Genomic DNA, 23,339 nt, shown 5'->3' on the forward strand with positions numbered 1-23,339 from the left:
AATCCTATAAAAGCTGTTTTTTAATGACCAAAAAAAGACTAAAATTAAGAACCTAACAAGCAAAATTGTCTAAAAACCTACCTCCCACACAATAAAGCAATCTTGGTTCACTCCTTTCTCTCCTCTTTTGGAGAAAACAGATGCAAAATTGTTAGACCCATTGACATGAACAGTCCCCGAAGACCGCAATATCAACTCGTTCTTCTTTGATTCTTTCACCATTGATTCTGCAGATTCACGTTCGCCACAATACCCAGAATTCCGCCCGTTCTTGATCGAAAATGACTGCGCCAGTCCATTGAACAAGGATGAAAAATGACCCATTTCAACCAGCCTCTCTGCAGAATTCAATTCCCATAAGTTCTTGTTGATTGCAGATTCAAAATTCTTAACAAACAAATATAGATATACAATTGAATTGTGTTATAGTTAGCTGAGTAAAAGATGTTACATGAGTGAGAAAGCTAAAAGAATCTGTGAATTATTAAAAATGGATACAAACATTTAGGATGAATCTGGAAGAGACGAAAAAAAACATGCTTAAGTAAACGGAAATCAGAAAATATTCAATCTTACATGGAATTACAACATTACACATAAGTAACACTTGTTTGGTAGCTCAGAAAATGAACTGACAGAAATGAAGAAAAAAAAAATGCAATAATCCGAATCTTAAACTTCCCAATTATATATATATTATATATATATGACCATTTAGATAACAGAGGATCCAGAATTTTCTTTAATTTTTTGTCTCCATTTTCTAAGCAACCGAACAGAGGGTAAAACTAAGTCTACAAATAATACCCAAATAGAAGTAGAGAAAGCTAAGAATCTGAAATTTTTCAAAAATAAAAACAAACATTATGAATCAGAAAGAAACTAAACAACCATTCCATAATGGAAATCACGAAAAGCAGAGGAAATTAAGAAAATAATAAAAAGACCATTGCCTGTGGCAGCCGCAAAAGACCCAGAACTTACTTTACATTTTCTTTTCTTTTTCCTCCATTTTCTAAGCAACCGAACAAAGGATAACGATGCCAAAAATAGTGATCTGTTGTTCCTATTTATATATAACCCAATGAAGCAATTATAATCTGGTAGAAGCATTTACCAGGGTTGTCTTCATGAAATATGGCGCTTTCCTCCCTTTGCAGCTGACAGTTGTCAGTCATGTTCACTATAAAGCCAGAACAAGATAACAAATTAATACTGAGCATAAGCACAACTATTAACCACAACATATAACAGTTTACAAATATGCTGTGTATGCTTCCATGCCATTATCATTGGCAAGTAAAAACAGGCCATTTATTGAAGGCAAACAATGTGCTCTGCTTGTGTTAGCCAAGTTTTTTGCCATCCAGGCACCAATAATGCCTATTAGACAAGTGGCTCAAAGGAGAATGGACACAATCCTTAAAGACATTCCAAGCTAGAAGTTCAATAATCTATGAAATAAAACAAAGGGAGAGCATTCTTAATGTATTCTAAATTACCTGCTTGTGAGGTTGGCAATATTACAACAAGAGCATCTGAGCCTACTTTAACAGTTGCAGCCTGTAAATGGCACAGCAAAGGTCGTCTTGCCGTAGTTCCTTCAAATGGAACTTCTAGAGGCAATTGGAGTGGGCTTGCAGCAAGCTGCATTAGTACTCATGCCTAAACATTTTGGTCACATTAGAGGCCTAGAATACCATCAGAATAATCTCAGGGAATTTACTCAGAAGGAAAAGCTTCAATACCTTCTCAGCTGGCACATCATCATAGACATTTACTTTGCCACAACCGAATATTGTCATTTGTCCTTCTGGGCCATTTGCTGCACTTGCGGTTCTGGGTTCATTTAGAACAAAGAAATATGTCATTTGTCAGTCATTATCCACTCATACAGACAAACACACTTTGTACAATTGCAAGTTAATTTGGATTGCAAGCTGTAATATAAAATAAATGAAGTAGTTTCTCCCGAAGTAAAAAAGTACAAGAAGTAACCAAATTTGGGGTTGTGGGAGCCATGTCAGGATGTGCACAAAGAATATACCGAAGTAATGGTTCCAATAGGATGTTGCCCTGGCCCAAGTTAATGTTCTTAAAATGACAATTATGCATTTTGTTTTTTTGTTTTTGTTTCATTGATATTTTTAAGTAGCATTCCCTTATTTTGGAATATTGTTCATTTATTCTTCCCTCATGTTATTGGCTGGTATTCTTAACAGGATCCTAAGAGTTCAAAGTCAAAAGTTATTCATGATAACAGAAGGTATTTATTCCTTTCGAATTTCTGCACAAGCAAAATCTATATCTGCAATGGGTATGCTGCTAAAAAATACTTCTCATTAGCAGTGAAAAGGAATTGAAGACAAAAAAGGTTGTTCATGAACCTAAGCCTTCTGCCTCAGAGAAGCTTGTTCCTAAAGCACGTCAGAATGCAAACAGGTTTATGAAACATCATATGCAATGCTTCATTACTTGGATGTTTTGACCTTCTGAGGTTTGACATAGAGTTACTGTTGTGCAGGCCCAAGCAGGTTGAGAATTCAACTAAGTCAGGCATGAAACAAAGCTTGGCTGTGTTCAATTTCAAAAGTGAGGAACGGGCAGAAAGGAGGAAAGAGGCAAGAACTCATGCTGTTTTATTAATTTTTATTTAAAAAAAAAAAGAAAAGGAAAAGAATCATGGCTGTGACTTGTTCATTTGTCTGTTTTCCTCTTTCATCTTAGTTTTACATGAAGTTGGGGGAGAAAAAGCATGCAAAGAAGGTCGGGACAAATCAAATTCAAGCAAATAAACTGGTACATAAATTCAATGCAATAGTTATCTAAAGTGTACGGTTATGTCACAGAACCTACAGTGCTAAAGGAGAAAGGATAGATAACAAAAGGATGCAAACTTGCAGGGAATTAGTTTGTCAATGAAAAAATGCCAATATGAGTAATTGCATGAACATTATGACCAATTTACCTGAATTTGCACCTTCTTAACTGCCTCTGTAAGCAACTGACACCCCACAATATCCTGCACAATATCCTGAACATTATGACCAATAACGCACAGTTGTTTTTCCTCACACTATCATTCTGCTATTCTTCATTCAAGGAAAGGAAAAGGATAAGACCAACCTCTTCAGAGTCTCCGTGGGAAGCAACGATGTCCTGAAAACTGACTGGGGGTGCCACGGATATTCCAACCTTGTGAAAGGAGATCTTTCTTCTCTCTTCTATTTCTTTCTCAACCTTGCAAAATAATGTTTTCCGTAAGAGAAAAGATTATGACATCACAAAAGACTAACCTATCAGGAGTAAGCATGAACCTAGGGTGGAGGGGGCATACCCTGACAAAATAGAGGAAGAAGCTTGATTTGAATACTCAACAAGAAGCCAGATTAGAGCAGTTTTTGGTAACCATCCAGCGATTTTTAGTGTTTTGGGTATAGCTTAGATACTTTCTCACAGAGGTGCCCCACAGATGATGAGTTCTTATATATATTTATTTTCCTCAATCCTGCAATTTTGAGTTATGCATCATGCAACAAAAAGAATGATTTATGAGTTAAGCATCATGCTAGTAAAATGTTCTTCAGGGAGAAAAATGGCAAGACGGGAGCTAGTGTTCCAACAAAGTACTCACAGTTCTAAAGAATTTACCATGCAAAACACAACTCTATGTCATGACACAAGACCATGTCACAAATGATGCTCTGAAAACAATTAGATGTAGGACCAAATTGAAGAACTAACATATTACAAGGAATTATCAATGTTAAACCTTACAGTTTTTCCTTAATGATTTTTATGTTAAAACCTTAATTAATAATCATATCCTCGATCATCATGTAGAAAAAATCCTCTTCTTTATATTTCAATAACAAATAAAGAGTCCCCAGTTCTTTTAAGATATCATTGATGCCAAACTAAAACAGGAAAGAAGCTATGTTAGAACGAAGGGACAGACCTGGAGAGTCAGAGCATTGGTGTGTTTGGTGACCAAGAAATTGGTCAAGTTCACACAATATGCCAAGGCAGAATTGAAGAGTAAATAAAAGATTATTTTGATATCATCTCTGGCAAGAGCTATTATGATCCCAACCATGTTTTCCTCCATCAACAATGTAGCAGGAATTAAGAACTAAACAGCTATTGGTGCCATGTATAACAGAAGGTTCATAGAATTTAGTTTTTCCCTGGAAAAGAAACTAAGATAATAGTGTGGGTTTTCAATAATGGAAGCAGATAAATAATCTATAACAAAAATAAAGGACCCAAAATATTTACAATTTTGTTATAGAGACAAATAGTTAATTACCCTTCTGAGGACAGCAAAATGCCTTGAAGCAGAGACTTTAATGCCCTTGCAGCTGTAGCACCATGACACATTATAAAACCAAATAGATGGAAACTTGGTTCACCCTGCAGCCACATAACAAAGTTCAATAATATAATACATGAAAAGGTCCAAGAGGCCAAGAAACTCTAGAACATATCAGAAATACCGATTATAAATAATTTCTTCAACAACATAAACAAAGGTTATATGGATAACAGTGCAAGTAATTGAGTCATCATATAAATTAGCCAAATTTGCCAGTGCCAAACTTACAGCCATGGATTGGTAAAACATCGTAAGGCACAAGATGAAAATGGACAAATCAATAATAGGATAAATTACAAGATGAAAATGGACAAATCAAGGGCTACAAGATAGTTTGATATAAATTATGAGGATGTTCAATAATAGGATAAAGTACACTGACCTCCCCCTTAAGTTTAGAGAAAACACAACAAACGCTACAATTTTGACATAATTACGTCGATCTCTCCTTTTAATATAAAGCTAAAAGAACAAAAATTATTGCAAATGATGTGAATACATGAAAATAAATAACATTTCAGTATAAAACTATAACAACCTTTTAAGAAAACCAAATCTAATTATGCTTAACTAGTGCGGTTTACTAAAAATCAATTAAATCCCTATATGCAACATTTTTCTTATGTATGCTATGGAGAAAACTTTACCTTTTCAATTACGAGGAAGAAATGTGAATACATGAAAGGATTCCACCAAACCACCTTGGAAGAACAGGGGTTATCAACCCACCATTAATTGCCACAGCAACTGCAATATTTATACTGCTATTATAAGTAAAACTCTTCCCATCTTTACATGTAGTATTCACAACTGGGTGCTGAGCAAGTGCCATGGCCGCAACCTTAGCTAACAATGCAGTCATAGTCACACAATGAAAAAATTTATGAAAAAATCTAACAAATGTTCACTAAACACAAGAAATATAAAAATATATCAGTTTTTTTATTTTATGTTTCTTCTTGAAATATATCATTTTTATGTTTCTACTACAGTCTACAACAGTAAAAAGAGGGCAAAGTCAAAGAACAGGGGTCATTTTACATTACCTTTTTTTTCTTTTTTTCTTTTTAAAGATGATTACAAATAAAGGCTCTAGACGCAAGTTGCATGAAATTCCAGTGGCTGTAGGGAAAAAAAATATAAAAAAATAAAATATATATATCAGCAAAAAAAATGGAGTTCAGGAAAAAGGAAGAAGAAATCTGGACAAAACAGAAATCTAGAATGAAAAACAAATCTGGATAAGATCAATTTGTTCTTGGTTTGCTGCCAATGAGGAGTACAAAAATCTGGAAAAAAAAAATGAAAAAAGAGGAAACAGAAATCTGGACAGAACAAAAAAAAATCTGGACAAAACAGAAATCTGGAAAAAAAATGAAAAATTATTGTCTTTGTTCTTCGTTTGCTGTAAAGAAACAAAATAAAAAAATTTGGAAAAAAAAAATGAATCGAAGAGGAGGACAAATCTGGACAGAACAAAGAAGAAGAGGAAGAAAAGAAAAAAATCTGGACAGAACAAAAAATGAATCTGTCGTTCCATGCAATCACCTCATTGTCCATGTGATTGAAGCTACTCTCCATCGCGATCTTCCACTCCTCCGTACTCAAATCCTTTTTCTCTATCTCTTCCTTTACAAGTTCATGTAACCGATCTCTACACTTTATCGCCACCTACAAAGAAATCAAACACCTATTAACACTTGTTAATGAAAACCAAAATAAAAATGACTTGCTTGAAACCTTGTTAATCAACAGATTTAATAAAATGTGTGAGAGATCAGATTAGATCGAGTTCGGATTTTGATGAGATTAGATCGATTTTCTTGTTCAATTTCGGCTCTACAATTTGCGAAAGAGATCAAGTTCGGGTTCGATGAAGAAAAGCTAGGGCAAGAACAAATCTAACAAAATGCAAGTGAGATCAGATCAGATCAGATCGAGTATGGATTTCGATCAGATTAGATCGACTTTCTTGTTCGATTTCAGATCTACGATTTGTGAAACACACACACACACACACACACACACAGAATTTGATGAAGAACAGCTAGAGTGAGAAAGATCGAGTTCGAGTCCAATGAAGAACAGCTATTGAGAGAGATCGATATTAATCGCGAGAGAGGAGCAGCTCATGAGAGATTGTGTTACTTTGGTAATTGGAATGGGGTTAAGTGTCTGTTAAGTAAAACAGACATGGCTCATTGAGACCATCAACAGGCATCATGCCTTGAAAAACGTGTTGGCTATTGAGATATACCACGGCGTTTCATAAAACGTCTTTGATTCAAACGTCGTCATAGGCAACTTTTCTTGTAGTGTTCACTCCAAATGTACCATTTTTTTTACTTTATATTTTAGTAAAAAAATCAAAAAATTACTAAAATAGCCTGTTTTCAAACGAGGCCTAAGTGTAAAAAGTATTATTTTTAGTGTACTGCAGGCCTCTCAAATTGGGTCCACGATGTAATGGATAATTACCTTTTTGTCCATCACAATTGTAAGAATTCCATTCATACAAAATTTGCATGAGCATGCCATTTTTATGAAGATTTGTTAGATAATGTCTTAATGGGACCACATAATTAAATGTGGTGTTATCATTTATAAGAAGCCTACAATTTAAGTGATTCAATTTAGTTAATAGGTTTAAGGGTATATGTGTTATGGACCTAATGTGTAGATACTAGTTGTATAATTTCTATTTCTATGAGGGGCAGAAATAGAAATTAAAACATATTGGTTAAAGTTGGTTTTCATTACCTTTCAGTTTTAAACCAATAATGGTTAATTTATTGGTTTTCATTACCTTTCAGTTTTAAACCAATAATGGTTAATTTATTGGTTTTCATTACCTTTCAGTTATGAAAACCAATTACAACCTTTAAAAGGTTATGGTCCCTATTCCTTCCTAAGGTGAAAAGATAAGAACACTGTTTTGTTTTTCTAAATCCTCTCAAGGAGAAACATAAGGCACCAAAGGGGAAAGGATTAGAAGACAATAACATAGTCAATATCAAGGTTTTATTGACAATCAGACGCTTCTGTTTAACCGTTCATCGATGGATTCAGGTATGTCATTTTGTCTTGATTTCTTGATAATACACATGGTAAATGATCCAAAATGTAAGATTTATATTCTGAAATTTATGTTTACAATATTGGCTAGTTTATATTAAAAAAAAAATTAAATTCCCAAACGAGACCCAAGCATAAAGAGTATTATTTTTGGGTGTACCAGACGCCTCTCAAATTGGGCCCACGATGTAATGAATAATTACCTTTTTCTGAAGATATATTGGTTAGTTTACCATAAAAAAAGATTAAAAACTAGCAAACTTGTGAACACATGATAATCTAAAAATCGTCATTAGAAAAGCGAAAAAGATAGGGATGTACAGAACAAATAGTTTTTTTAGCCTTGTTTTTTAGTTGATTACTTATTCTCCTTATTTATTTATAAAAGTTAACTAATATTGTTTGATTGTAATTTTAAATATAGTTTATTTAACTTTTCAAATTATTTAATTAAAAATATGATATTTTCTTGAGTTACAATTTGTATATCTTGTTTAGTTTGTTAAAAATATTTAAATGCCTATGAACAAAAGAGTCTTTTAACCAACAAGATTCAACCATTTCATAAATTATCAAAAATTGTTTCAAATAAATTTGGAACTTATTTAATTCTAGGGCAAATTACATATACCTCCCTCGAGATTTAGCTAAATTACAGATACCCTCCTGAGATTTCAAAAATTACAAATACCCCTTGAGGTTTATATTTTCATAACAAATTACCCCCTGAGATTTATATTTTCAATTTGCCCCTAATTTGTTATGCAAATAGTATCTTCAGGGGAGTATCTGTAATTTCTCAAACTTCAAGGGAGTATCTGTAATTTTGCTAAACTTCGAGAGGGGTATATGTAATTTGCCCTTAATTCTATTAATCTAATAATTTTTAAAACTATAAAATTTTGTGTTCATCTATAAATGCATTTCAATATTCAAACGGTATGGCAAAGTTTTTAATTCTCAAATAGTGAGAAAAATAAAAAAAATAAAATAATGTATGCTTTGCTAAGCAGGTAGGTAGGATTATTTATGGTATCAAATTTTTCGTTGCTTCAAGTAACAATTATTTGAAATTTATGTTTGAATGATAAGAATTAGAACTTGGAATGAAAAAGTGATTCTAGATCTTCAAGATTCAATGTTGAACGGAATAGAATATGAATGTAATTTTTGATTATCGTCTGCACTAAAGTTGTGTTTGATTGGGGATTTGGGGAGGGATTTGGCAAGGAAAAGAGAAAAAAGTGTGTGAAACTATGTGAATATAAATATGTTTTATTTACATTTCATTTACATTTTTCATTTTTTTTTTCTAAATCTTTTTTCAAATTTTCTAACCAAACACAGTATAAGAATTACATTTTTAAAGTGAGCCATAATTTTATCGAAATCCTTAGTGGTCTCACGTTATTAGATAAATGTCAACTATTTAAAAGTAAAAAGTTGATTGGATCCACAATTTCAAATTTTTATCAGTTTTGAATTTAGATTTTATTCAACCCAAACACGTAAGTTTCATTGACATTGAAATTTTCATTTAGGACTATGATTCCTAGTAATGGGAAATATTCCTTCTATGGGTTAATTATATTTTTAGTCCTTAAAATATGAATTTTGTATTATTTTTTAATGTTTAAATTATATTAATTTGGTCATTATTGTATAAAAACTTTTTCAATTTGATCCTCAATGCATACAAACTGTTTCAATTTTGCCCATCAGCCAAATTTCGTCAATAGCCATTGTTAAAGTCAAGAGTAAATAATGTAATTTTGGATATCAAAATGACACATATCACATAATTTGGAGATTAAAAGTGCAAATTTTTAAGTGAGTTTTCACTTAAACGACATGTATTAATATTTTAGGGATTAAATTGAAACATTTTTTATAGACTAAATTGAAGTACTTTTTTATGTATTGGAGACTAAATTGACATAATTTAAATATTGTAGAACAAAATGACACAATGCATTGTATTTTGAGAACAAAAATATAATTAATCCTTCTTATATTTTGACACTAAAATTATATTTCTATCTTGGAAATGAGTTTTCTATCAATTTTGATAGAGACCCCCACTCTTCCCCTACATCCACCACCCTCACACATATGTGGTGATTGAAGGGAAAAAAAAAAATTATTAATTACTGGCCAATCAGCACCCAGTGGGGGTACTGGGTCTCCCCAGTGGGGGTCCCAACCTTTTCTCATCCCCCCTTTTTTATTCTAGCTATCCAAATTGTCTTCTCATGTTGGCAACAAGCTAAAATAGTTTAAAAATTAAAAAATCATTAAAAAATTTAAAATGTCAATAAATATTCAAAAGTCAAAGATTTTTTTTCCATTCACTCTACTTTTTACATATTTTTCGTAAAAAATTAAAAAATCACCCTAAACATTATTTTATATTTTAGCTAAAAAATTGAAAAACCACTAAAAGAATCTGTTCCAAACGAGCCCAATTGAATGTCAAATTCAAAATTTATGTGATAATTTGTAGCCCATGTTTTTCATTATAGTCTTATAGTGTACTTAGATAAAGTTAAATACCGCACTAACAAGTGATTAAAGGCTCCAATTCATTTCATTTCTTATTAAATTTAAATATAAATATATATATATATAAAATATTCTTTTAAAAAAATTAAATTAAATTAAAAATAAAGATGAGGCAATATTCCCAACCTTTCTACAGCACTAAAGGAAATGGGGTGACTGATGTATCTCCCGCACAACAATCATTGTTGTGTAGCTATATGGGCTCATTTTGAGGTCATTTTTGATGATCCAAACCGTTTATTTTTTAGAATACAATGAGTAGAACATTTTTGTAAAAAATCAAGTTATTCGGATATCGTAAATCATTTCATCAAATTACATTTGTATCTAAAAAATAAATAAATAATGTGATTTGAATTATAAAACTGAATACAAATGTGAGTGGAAGAAGGTTAATGATATTCAATTAACTTGATATTCAAATCATTGAAATGGGTTCCGAAATGGGCTCAAATGGATGCACTGTTATAAACCGAGTGGTTGTGTGTGTGGAAATAAATATATAAATAAAATTAACAACAAATTAAAAATAATTATCCCAGAAAATAATTGTATAAATTAAATTCCGAATCAATTGCTTACATAAATTATAAGTCGAAACTTATGTTGAACACAATCTTCTTAAAGTAGATTTCGCCCTTACTCCGGTGCTTCGAGATTTAACGGCGTCTACTTCTCAAGATGCAATGACTATCTACCTGATTTGTAGTACTACAAAATCAAATCTGGCAAACCCAACAATGTTGTAACTTCATCTTTCTTAGAAGCTAAATGGTAGACAGATGCAGAAGTACAAGAGGACAAACAGAAGAAGAAAAGAAGAAATGTTTGGAAAATTACGATAATCAGAATTGTTGGAATGACAAGATATATATAGGAGCACATGTGACTTTTCCGAACAGGTGTTAACAGATAGAAAACTTGTTCGGACAGATTCAACAAGTAGAAAACCTGTTTGGACAGATTTGAATAGAAACAGATCTGTTTGGGTAGAATACAACAGGTATGAACCTGTTCGAGTGGATTCTAACAGGTATGAACCTGTTAAGGTGGAGGAAAAAATTTGGACAGATTTATTTTGAATTTTGAAACCAAAATTCAAAATTAAATAAATAAAATACAAATATTTTTGGCCCAAAAATATAAGTATCGGGTCGGACAAACCCAACCCTACCTCACACCACGCACCCGCGCCCAAGCTCAGCCCAATCAGACGGACGAGTCTAGCCCACTTTACCCATAACTTTACCCTTCCAGAAAACTTGGGTACCCCTTGGGGCCCATCCCAAGTATCCCAAGCTAGAATTTGTATACCCATATAAATCCTTAAGCTTTTCTAATATAGGACAAGCACATTTTACAAATGTGTAGAAAATCCACTTAAAGCCATATCTACGAATCTAAAAATGCGTGTTGAATTCTCATTCATCCGAAAATGGTTTTGAGCAACCAAATACACAGTGCTATTCACTACGCGACATTAAACATGAACCCAATTAGTAACGCTAAAAATAACGCTTGGCTCCTACCTTAATTAATGCTCAAAATTAACAAAAAATAAGGTTTTTTCAAAATCATTTTTCAGCAATCCCTTACATGAATGGAATTTACGATAACGGGCATGCAACAAAATGCAGACAAAGAAAGAGTACATTAAAAAGACACACCACATTGAGATAAGTAGCTTTTTGGCTTTGAACCTCCTCTAATGAAAGCCTATCGAACTTACTGGCTAATTAGTGGACGCGATGCCTTGAACTGTTCAGCTATTTGTGTCACGTCCAAAAATTTGGACAATTAACTATTAAATTAGGACTAAACCCCAATCAATATTCCATCATCAAAATCCTAGAGATGAAAAAAAATTTAAACATTCTCGTCTCCATAAAGTTTAACTAAATTTCCATGCTCAAAAGATTACAAAGGATAAAAAAAAAAAACTAACAAAATGCCAACCAAACCATCCACCATAATTTCATAGCTAACCAATACCTCCAACATTAAAGTAACAATATGTGGGGATATATTTTCTAAGTACCAACACGTGGCATGGTGACGCCGACGTGTCAGCCGACGTTCCACGTGTCGTAGTAGTTATGCCGAGGTTATCTTGGATAGGCCGAGGTTATCTCCGAAGATATCGGAATCCGAGATAAGTGGATAAGGGATAAGAGTCCTAGAATGAAAAGGGAACTCAACACTGGATGAAGGACAAGAGTCCTAGAGAAAAGAGAAGACCTTTGCTAAGATAAGGATAAAGCACTTAGGGAGTTTATCTTTATCTCTTGAGGAATCCAAAGTAGGTACTAAATTGGAGTCCATAGAAGTCGGGCTTCTAGTAGGACTTGGATTGAGTAAACTATAAAAGAGAGGCAGCCCTGTGGGTCTAAGGTACGCAGTTTTATACTCAAGCTTGTGAGTTTAGCACTTGATTATCTTTGAGAGATATACTGACTTGATCGTCGGAGTGCCCCCGGGTGGAAGAGCCACCGCCGGAGCCTTTTCTTTTTGTTACAGGTCTGTTGAAGCCATCTATTCTACCGGTGCTCTCCAGCTGATTACTAGGCGGGCAATGTGGTCAGAAAATTACCCACACAATTTGGCACCGTCTGTGGGAATCTTAGAAAAATAGATGGCCAGTGACGGACAGAGGGAAACATTGGGGGCGACACTTCTGTTAGGAGTGGCAGACCAATTGATCTTGACATTGAGGGAGACAACCACAGTACAGAAAATCATGACCAGGGCCACGCAGAGAAAGACGTCGGCCAGGAGGGCAGTACTTCGAAGCGAACAGACCAAAGCAAGTATTATAACGAAGATAACCTTCAGGTATGGAGGGATAGGTGCCTACGGAGAGATGAGGAAGTAAAAGACTTGGCAAACAAGTTGGCAGACCTACAGTCAGTGGTCAACTTCATGATGCAAAACAATGTTATGCAGCCACCATACCCGCTACAAGATACGCCAATGCCAGCAATTAATACCCAGAAGGGAGGAAGGAAAGCAATCCCCAAAACCCCTCAGCACACCAGGAGTGGAAAGCACTCTCACCGACCTTCCAGGGAAGTTGAACGAGAGGAGCCGAGGCAAGAAGAGTCCCGAAGGACACACCGCATGAAAGAACCAAGGCCCAAAGAACATCGGCAAATTCAAGGGCAAGCACTCTGCTTTGACACAACCCATAGAGAAAGATCGAAACGAGCCCACCACGAAGCCGAAAGTAGTATACCAAAAAGATTAAAGTCCAGAGATAGCCGAGCTCCAGGCAGGAGTAAAGAAGACTTGAGGGATTACCTCAAAAGGAGGCAGCAAAATGTTGAAGCCGAGGTGACTTCCCAGTTAAGCCGAGAGCACCATTCTCGGTGGAACTAGACAAATTTGAAGCACCAAAGAGATTCAGTATGCCGAGGTTCCAAATTTATGATGGTAAGTCAGATCCCAACTTTCATGTGGGACTATACCTGAACTCAATGGCATTATACATTGGGAACGAGCCGTTGCTCTGCAAAGTATTTCCCTCATCCTTTGGGGAAATTGCATCCGATTGGTTCCATAAGCTACCGAAGGGAAGCATAAAGACATGGGAAGGCCTGGCCGAGATGTTTGTAGCTAGGTTTATAACGAACAAACTACAGCCCTTGAGAGTCGACGCCCTGATGGCTTTAAGAATCACCAAGGAAGAAAGCCTTAGGGCCTACGCGAAGAGGTACTACGAGGTGTTCAATCGAATACCCGAATGCAACCAAGAAGTGGCGGTCGTGTCTTTCAAGAACGGCCTGAAAGATGACTGCCCACTACGGAAGTCTTTGGCAAAAACATTGCCAAAAAGCATGGAGGAACTCATGGCGAGAATCGAGAAGTACGCCAGAGTCGAGGAAGATACGTCGGGAAACAAAGAGATGAAGTAGGAGAAGGGAAACGGCTCACCGAAGCGAGGCCGAGGTACCAACGGGCCGACCAAACAAGAAACAGAATTGAAAGGTAAACAGGCAGTGACGACGGTGTTCGGAATCCCTATCCATAAAGTCCTGGATCAAATACGAAATCAACCCTATTTCAGGACACTGGCAAGAGCACCAGGGGAATTTATAGGAAGAAACGTTGGTAGGCGCTGTGCTTACCACAATGAAGAAGGACACCCAACTCAGGGTTGCAGAGCCTTAAAAGCACACTTAGAGGACCTAGTAAGGCATGGCCATCTGAGGGACCTTGTTGATGAGGCCAGGACAAGAGAAGAACAAGCAAGATTGCCTCAAGCACCAGCAACACTGCCTCTCCCAGTACAGCAACCACAGGCAGGAGGACCATGGGTGGTTAATGTAATCCACTCAAAGGTGAACGAAAGCGACATTCAGGGAGAAACCCAAAGAGTAAAACACCTGCAGCACGTGAACCAGGTCAGATACAAAAGACCTCGGCCTGAAGAATGCCAAGGACCGATGATAACTTTCACTGAAGCTGACCTGGAGTTGGTCCAACATCCGCATAATGATGCCTTGGTAGTATCCCTCCAGGTTGGGGAATGCCAAGTGAAACGCATCCTGATAGATCAAGGCAGCTCTTATGACATCATGTACGTCAGATGTTACAAGGAGCTGGGCCTTCACCTTGACGACCTGGAACAATCCAGCAACCCTATGGTCGGCTTCAATGGAACGCCGACATGGCCACTGGGCGCAGCAAGCGTGGAAGTACAAGCTGGTACTAAGAAGATCAAGACATAATTTATGGTGATTGACACACCCTCGCCATATAACATCATCTTGGGAAGACCATGGTTGCATGCAATGGGGGCAGTTCCCTCAACACTGCATCAACTACTACGGTTCCCAACAGAGCATGGGATTGAAGAAGTCAGAGGAGATCAACTGCAGGCAAAAACTTGCTCCATGGCAGCAATGAAGACTACTTGCAGCATTCGAAAGCCAAAAGAGGCAGAGATTGAAGACGAGGACATAGAGGTCCTAGATGATGTCGGCAAGGAGCCAACCGAAAAGAGTGAAGAGACACTAAAGAAAATCCTTGTCCAGGAGGGCGACGAAGAACGCTTCTTTCTTCTCGGCTCAGGTTTAGCCGAAGAAGAGGAAAGAGAACTGGAAGATTTTTTGAGAGCCAACATTGAGGTGTTCGCCTGGACACCTTACGAGATGCCTAGCATTGACCCCGAGGTCACTTGCCACAGACTGAATGTCGACGGGTCGGCAAAACCTGTGATTCAACGAGCCAGAAGACCGACGTTGATGCACGTCGAAGCAGTAGAAGAAGAAGTAGATAGACTTCTGGAGGCCAGGGCCATCCGAGAAGTTCACTACCCAACTTGGCTATCCAACACAGTAGTGGTGAAGAAGAAGAACGGCAAATGAAGGTTTTGTGTAGACTTTACCAGCCTCAACAAAGCCTGCCCCAAAGACAGCTTTCCTCTGCCCAAGATTGACCAGCTCGTAGACGCTACTTCAGGGCATAAAAGGATGAGTTTTCTGGATGCATACAGGAGGTACCACCAGATTGCCATGTACCCTCCAGACGAGGAGAAGACCGCGTTCATCACCCCTAAAGACCTGTACTGTTACAAGGTAATGCCTTTTGGGTTGAAAAACGCAGGAGCAACTTACCAAAGGTTAGTAACAAAAATGTTCAAGCACCTGATTGGCAAAATGGTAGAAGTCTACATCGATGACATGGTCATGAAGACCAAGGAATCTAAGGGTCATCTTGCCGACCTAAAAAAGGTCTTTGATATACTCAAAACATACCGGCTCCGACTCAACGTGTCAAAGTATGCATTTGGAGTTGGATCAGGTAAGTTTTTAGGGTATCTGGTAACGAGAAAGGGCATTGAGGCCAGCCCAGACCAAATCAAGGCCATCCTAGAGCTGTAGAGCCCGACGTCGGCAAAACAGGTTCAGATGCTTACTGGAAGGGCCGCAGCCCTAAACAGATTCATCAGCAGAAGCTCAGATAAATGCAGACCCTTCTTCAACCTGGTGAAAAAAGCCACAGACTTTCTGTGGACAGAAGAATGCGAAGCCGCTTTAACCGACCTAAAGAAGTACTTAACCACAACTCCGGTTCTTTCCAATCCAGAACCAGGGGAAGAACTGTTTTTGTACTTGGCAGTTTCAGAACACGCAGTAAGTGCAGTACTAATCCGAGAAGAAAAAGGGGAGCAAAAGGCTATTTATTATGTTAGTAAAACCTTGGCCGATGCAGAAACAAGGTATCTACCACTGGAGAAATTAATGCTAGCTTTAATAATGGCTTCAAAGAAGTTGAACCATTACTTTCAGGCGCACAAGATTGTGGTCCTAACAGAGCACCCACTGAAGTCCTTGTTGCAACAAGGAGACTTAACAGGAAGGATAGCAAGATGGGCAGTAGCCCTGGGCCAGTATGACCTGGAGTTCAGGCCAAGAACAGCAATTAAAGGCCAAGGTTTGGCCGACTTCGTGGCAGAATTCACACCCGAAACCATCGAACATCGGGCTCCGTTGAGCCAGGATGATCATTGTCCCAGCAAGCAAAAAGAATCCCAGCCTAGGGCAAAAAAGCAAAGGAAGGAAAAACTCAAACTCTGCAGCATCCACATCGGCGATTCATTCAGACTGTTCGTCGATAGAAGTTCGAACCGACAAGGAGCGGGAGCAGGGGTACTGCTGATATCTCCAGATGGAGAAATAATAGAACAGTCCATTCGTTTGGGGTTTAAGGCCTCAAACAATGAAGCAGAATACGAAGCATTAATTACAGGGCTAAAACTGGCAGCAGCAGCAGAAGCAGATGAGGTAATAGTTTTTTGTGATTCACAACTTATTGTTAACCAGTCAACAGGTGAATTTGCAGCCAGGGACGAAAGGATGTCGGCATATACAAAAGAGGTCATCAGGTTGGCAGCCCTATTTCAGAACTGCCGACTACTCCAAGTTAGCTGAGATGACAACACTCACGCCGACGCATTGGCTAACCTGGCAAGTTCAATACAGACTGGAAAAACAAGGACAATTATGATCGACTATATGTCAGGCCTGAGCATAGAACCAGAGAACACAGAACAGGAAACAATGTGTGTGGACATGGGGCCAAGCTGGATGGATGCAATTGTTGCATTCCTGAAAGAAGGAAAGCTGCTAGAAGATCATAAGGAGGCACACAAAGTCAGATTGAAATCGGCAAGATTCTGTTTAACAGCAGATGGACACCTCTACAGAAGGTCCTTCACTGGAACCCTTTTAAGGTGCGTACACCCTTTGCAGGTTAAAGATTTCCTATATGAAATTCATGAAGGAATTTGTGGAAGCCACGCTGGGGGCAGATCATTAGCCCACAGGACCATTACCCAGGAATATTGGTGGCCCTACATGCAAAAGGATGCTGAAGCCTACGTGAAGAAGTGTGAACAACGCCAAAGGTTTGCACCTTTGATACATCAGCCAGCTGCTGACCTGAACCCAGTATCCAGCCCTTGGCCGTTTGCCCAATGGGGCATGGACCTTGTTGGGCAACTTCCCCAGGCAACTGGGCAGAGAAAATACTTGCTGGTAGCAACAGATTACTTTACAAAGTGGATAGACGTAGAACCTCTTGAAAAAATCCGAGATGTGGACGTCAAGAACTTTATATGGAGAAACATCATCACCAGATTTGGAATTCCAAGAGCAATAGTCACCGACAACGGAACACAGTTTGACAGCAAACTCATCAAGAACTTTTGTGCGAAATTCATGATCAAGAATTACTTTTCAACACCAAGTTTTCCCCAAAGTAATGGGCAAGCAGAAGCATCCAACAAAGTAATTTTGGATGGAATAAAGAAGAGGCTGCAAGCAGCAAAAGGAAAGTGGGTAGACGAATTACCCAACGTACTTTGGGCATATCGGACTACGCCGAGGAGATCAACAGGGGAATCCCCCTTTACCATGGCTTATGGCACAGAAGCAGTCATCCCATTGGAGATCGGCATCCCAGGGATCAGAACCTAGGGAGTAGAGAATGGCACCAATGACATACACTTAGCCCGAGATCTGGATCTTTTGGAAGAACGAAGAGAGAAAGCTGCAATTCAGCTCGCAGTATACCAGCAACAGCTTGCCAGAGCTTACAACAAGAAGGTCAATCCAAGAGATTTTCAAGTCGGCGACCTAGTCCTAAGAAAAGTCGTCGGCAACAAGAAGGATCCCAGAGAGGGAAAGCTTGGCCCAAACTGGGAAAGACCGTACAGAATTACTTCGGTATTAGGCAATGGAGCTTATCGGCTTGAAGATAATGTGGGCAAAGCACTGCCAAGACCTTGGGACACTTGTAATTTGAAATTCTTCTATCATTAGATGTGCACTATTTTTGGCCGATGTCATCAATAAAATCTTGTTCCTTTTCTTTAAAACACATACGATTGATAAAGTTACATATTGGGGTTTTTGAGACATGAATAATGAGAACCCAAGTAGAACTCAGGTTCACATTGGGGGCAGAGAGAAGACAGAGATACTTAATTCACTTGTTGAAATTTGTAGCAATTTACAAGTTGGAATTAAGCTGATTCCTTATCTTTACTTGTTGAAATTTGTAGCAATTTACAAGTTGAAGTTAAGCCGAGATTATTCCTTAATTCACTTGTTGAAATTTGTAGCAATTTACAAGTTGGAATTAAGCTGATTCCTTATCTTCACTTGTTGAAATTTGTAGCAATTTACAAGTCGAAGTTAAGCTGAGATTATTCCTTAATTCACTTGTTGAAATTTGTAGCAATTTACAAGTTGGAATTAAGCTGATTCCTTATCTTCACTTGTTGAAATTTGTAGCAATTTACAAGTCGAAGTTAAGCCGAGATTATTCCTTAATTCACTTGTTGAAATTTGTAGCAATTTACAAGTTGGAATTAAGCTGATTCCTTATCTTCACTTGTTGAAATTTGTAGCAATTTACAAGTTGAAGTTAAGCTGATTCTTTATTTTCACTTGTTGAAATTTACAAGTTGAAGTTAAGCCGAGATTACTGTTTCTCTTCACTTGTTGAAATTTGTAACAATTTACAAGTTGAAATTAAGTTGATTCCTTATCTTCACTTGTTGAAATTTGTAGCAATTTACAAGTTGAAGTTAAGCTGATTCCTTATCTTCACTTGTTGAAATTTACAAGTTAAAGTTAAGCCGAGATTATTGTTTCTCTTCACTTGTCGAAATTTGTAGCAATTTACAAGTTGGAATTAAGCTGATTCCTTATCTTCACTTGTTGAAATTTGTAACAATTTACAAGTTGAAGTTAAGCTGATTCCTTATCTTCACTTGTTGAAATTTGTAATAATTTACAAGTTGAAGTTAAGCTGATTCCTTATCTTCACTTGTTGAAATTTACAAGTTGAAGTTAAGTCGAGATTACTATTTCTCTTCACTTGTTGAAATTTGTAGCAATTTACAAGTTAAAGTCAAGCCGAGGTTATTGCTTAAACCCTTATGGCAATATACAGGTTGCTTAAACCTAAATAAGATGCTTAACACTTGTTGAAATTTGTAGAAATTTACAAGATGATGTTAATCCGACATATGATCATCTGTTGAAATTTGCAACAATTTACAAGTTGAGTAAAAAGCTAAGTATATTGTTTAAACACTTGTTGAAATTTGTAGCAATTTACAAGTAGATCAATGCTTAAACATTTGTTATAACCTGAGAAAAGTTTACAGTATATGATAACACTTGTTGAAATTTGTAGCAATTTACAAGTAGGTTAGACTAAGATCATCGTCTAAACACTTGATTGAAACATTGAGAAACATTCGCAAAGTTGACATTGAATAGTGTATGTTTTACACCTGTTGAAATTTGTGAAATGTTTGCAGGTCAGTATCTTGCCGAAGTAAAGCCTGTAGTTATTACACCCGAGGTATGTAACCCCGAGAAGATTGCACAAGGAAGGAAAGAAGTATGTAAATCATGCAAAATATTCTAAGTATAGAAACCACGCAGAAGCAATCAAAGAAAAGATAAAGATTCAAGCGTTAAGAAAAGGAAAGCTGAGTTAACATTTACAAAATTGGGAGGCGCGTCGGCCACGCAAAAGCTTACATTGTTCAGAAAAAGATAAAGGAAAAAACAAAATACAAGTAAGCAAAAGAAGAACATAAAGCTAAGGGTCTTCTCCTCCAGATTGTTGGATTTGGAGATCAGATACAACCTCGGCCTCCTTCTCTGCCGCTATTTCGGCGTTAATTTCCTGAAGAGTTTGTTCAACAGCCTTAACCTCGGAAGGGATGTCGGCTGGAATAGTGTCAGGAGCAGCTTCAGGGATAACCTCATCACCTTCTTCATCTTGAGTCAAATCAAGGACTTGCTCATTCTGAGGAGGGGACTTAGCTCCATCAGCGTCCTTTGATTTTCTGACCAGGGCCTCATCCTCTTCCTCATCGGCATCTTCAGACTCAGATTAAGATTCTCCTTCCGGTTGACTTGATGGAGGAGGAGGGGGGAACGGCAGAGGAATAGCGTCGGCTTTTCGCAGTGGCGAGTCATCTGGGATGTTGAGCTTTTTGGCAAGGGCCATCCAACCAAGGGAGAAGCCCCTGTTGCATGCCTGTCTGACTTGCAGTTTGTACTCCTCAGTGACGTCGGCCATTCCCTGGGCGTAAGACTTCTCATCAGAGAGTTTTGCTCTCCTTTTTAAGAGCAGAAACCTCCCTCTTCATGTCGGCCAACCTTTCCCTTGTTTCAAAAGCTTGCATGGAGAGGGAGTGGGCATGTTGGATGGCCTGAAAGAACACAAGGCACAAATTGTTACAAAATTTTACAAATTAAGAGAGAAAACAGATTTCAACACAAAGGCACTTACTTGGACAGAGTGTTGTAGCATAAAGGCGTAGTTCTCATACTCACTCATCTTGGCATTTCGCTCAAGATCGCCTGGGAGGAGTAGAGCAGTACTTAGGGCCACGCCAACGTTAATGTCATCAGCATTGTCGCTGGCAAGGACAGGCTTATCTTCTAGAGTGATCTCTGGTCTCCAAGGGACTTTTGGTTTTCTGGAACCCGAGGTCGTCGCAGACGATGACCTCGGCGTCTTTGATTGGGAGGGTTCTGATGGCTGGGCTTCAACAGACCTTTTTGCAGAAGTAGAAGCAGTTTTTTTACTCTCTGCCAATTGTGAGATAGGCAGAGCATCCTCAGCCTCAACCTCAGTAACTTTGGCCTTGGGCTGAGCCTTTTTAATTCTCTTCGGCTTTGGTGAGGGCATGGTTTGCGTCAGTTGAGCGTCAACATCCGTGGGAAGGTCGGCTAGGAGATCTTGGGCAACAAGCTTCGGGCGACCCATCTCAGAAGTTTTGACGAGTCGTCGCCGATGTTTTCTTTCTGGTATTGGGATTAAGTATGGGGCTGAAGTTGATGGTTGGTCGGCTGGATCAGAGGCTAACCAAATGTTGATGCTGTTTGTAGAGTGGTAGCAGAGGGAGGAGATAGGCTCTTCTTCTTTCTTTTTGAGACGTCGGCCAGTATGGATTTGTATGTCGGAATAAAGTTCAGAAGGAGAGGTGCTTTCCTTTTGTAGACAGGCAAGTCCAAGAGCTTTTTCAGATCCTTGCTAAGAACGTAAGATTGGCGAAAGTGTTTCGCTGGCTTACGAACGTCTGCAAGAAGAAACATACATTAGAAACAGATAAAATATTGAAGACTTGAAAAAGAAACAACTAAGTAAATAACACTGGGCTCTTACCCTTGCCCTCTTTAACCGTTCGAGGAAGAGGGTATAGATGGACATCTTCGTTTGAGGCAAATTCCCAATTTCCAGAGACAATGAAGTAGTCATCTCCAGCCCCATTGTTGGAGTCTGGAAGGTCGGCTACGATTTTGAATTCAGTGGACCTCAGCTTGAGGTAGTAGACGTAACCTTTTTCCTTCAGGTTAAGGGGGCACATGGTGTAACAATACTGTATGTCGGCTAGAGTGATTCTAACGTTTTCTTGTCTGGCTAAGGCAATAATACCAAAATCACTCGATAAGAGTTTATGGCAAGTTGCATAGGGTTCAACCTATAATAATATAGAATCTCACGAAAAAGAATGTTAAGTGGAAGCCGAAGTCCACACTCAGTAAAGGCTACAATAGGGAGAGGCATGGTGTTTTCGGTAGGCATGATGAAGTCATCATCCCCAGCCAGTCTCAGGTGGACATCGGCAGGGACGGAGAACTCCTGCCTAAAATACTCAAGTTTGGTCGGGGTATCAACCCTATGTCTCCACATGCCCATAACGTCGGCCTGAAGACAGAAGGCTAGGTTTCAGCAGGAAGGTGTTCTTAAGGGATTATCGGGACCTCGGAGAAACCCTAGGTATATACTGGTAAGGATTGTTTTAGTTTTCCCTAAAAATTGAACGTTCTATGGACAAAACCCAAACCTAAATCTATGAAGGCAAAGATTGAAAGCACAAATTAAAGGCAGAAATCTGGAAAACAAGAAACAAAGAACGACGTTTCAGAATCAAAGAACAGAGGTATGGTTCTCAGAAGCAAAAGAAATACAGAAGTAAAAGGTCAAGAACAGTGGCAAGAAAAGTATTGAAACAATGCAAGTGTTCAAGATATGAGTAAAATCATGGAGTAGACGCATCCAGATGAATAGTTCAGCAAATCAAAGGTTTGAACAGCGCAATAATGGCAGTAAGTAAACGAAAGCACATAAAAGAAATTGGGAATAAGAAGAACAGAGGCTTACCAGAACAAATGAAACCGGAATAAAAGTCGCCGAGGTAAGGCAACGGTTGCAGACAAGACGGGATAACGAAAGCTTCGCTGGAATGGAAGAATGAAGACGGTTGCAGAGCTTGGAGCTAGAGCAATGGCGGGTTTAAGAAAGTTTAGAGAGAGAGAGAGAGCCAGAAAATCAAATGCAAAAGTAAAGAAATGAAGATGGAAAGAAAATTTTAATCAAAAACTTGAAACGGTGGCAAAACAGGGCATTTATTGCGCCTGGAGGAACGTATGCGTCAGACGGCGCAGACAGGTGAAAGACGGCTTACAAGCGCGTCACAGACACGGGCCAATGAAGATAGAACACGTAAGGGGAACGGTTGAGAAGAAATTCATAACAGCTTATGCGCGTAAGGGAATTTGTTTGAGTTCTTGTTCTCCGAAGAGAAAACGTCGGCCTGACATAAATGATCTCGGATAAACAGTTTTTTAGCCAATATGCAGAAAAAAATATCGATATAGGTTCCATCACCTCAAGATACCGAGGTAATAGAACCTAGGGGGCAGTTGTGGGGATATATTTTCTGAGTACCAACACGTGGCATGGTGACGCCGACGTGTCAGCCGACGTGCCACGTGTCGTGGTAGTTATG

The 23,339-nt window shown here is 38.1% G+C and overlaps 2 long non-coding RNA genes across 3 annotated transcripts; one reads left to right on the forward strand and one right to left on the reverse strand.

The window, feature by feature from the left end:
* Nucleotides 1–2,206: 2,206 nt before the first annotated feature.
* On the forward strand, nucleotides 2,207–2,769 carry LOC114320200 (uncharacterized). The gene is made up of 4 exons (XR_003649736.2): nucleotides 2,207–2,266; nucleotides 2,350–2,442; nucleotides 2,525–2,621; nucleotides 2,728–2,769. It is a non-coding gene; the product is annotated as an uncharacterized LOC114320200 (long non-coding RNA).
* A 77-nt stretch (nucleotides 2,770–2,846) lies between these two features.
* On the reverse strand, nucleotides 2,847–6,598 carry LOC114320199 (uncharacterized). Of its 2 annotated transcripts, XR_014335211.1 has the most exons (7): nucleotides 5,924–6,591; nucleotides 5,023–5,497; nucleotides 4,310–4,413; nucleotides 3,959–4,187; nucleotides 3,338–3,508; nucleotides 3,127–3,240; nucleotides 2,867–3,022 (listed from the first exon to the last, which is right to left on the reverse strand). It is a non-coding gene; the product is annotated as an uncharacterized LOC114320199 (long non-coding RNA). The 2 variants fall into 2 exon arrangements; XR_014335212.1 differs by lacking the exon at nucleotides 3,959–4,187 and having other exon boundaries at nucleotides 2,847–3,022; nucleotides 5,924–6,598.
* Nucleotides 6,599–23,339: the final 16,741 nt, after the last annotated feature.

Source organism: Camellia sinensis, chromosome 7 (genome assembly GCF_055761805.1).
Source record: "Camellia sinensis isolate YWXY chromosome 7, ASM5576180v1, whole genome shotgun sequence".
Lineage (NCBI taxonomy): Eukaryota > Viridiplantae > Streptophyta > Magnoliopsida > Ericales > Theaceae > Camellia > Camellia sinensis.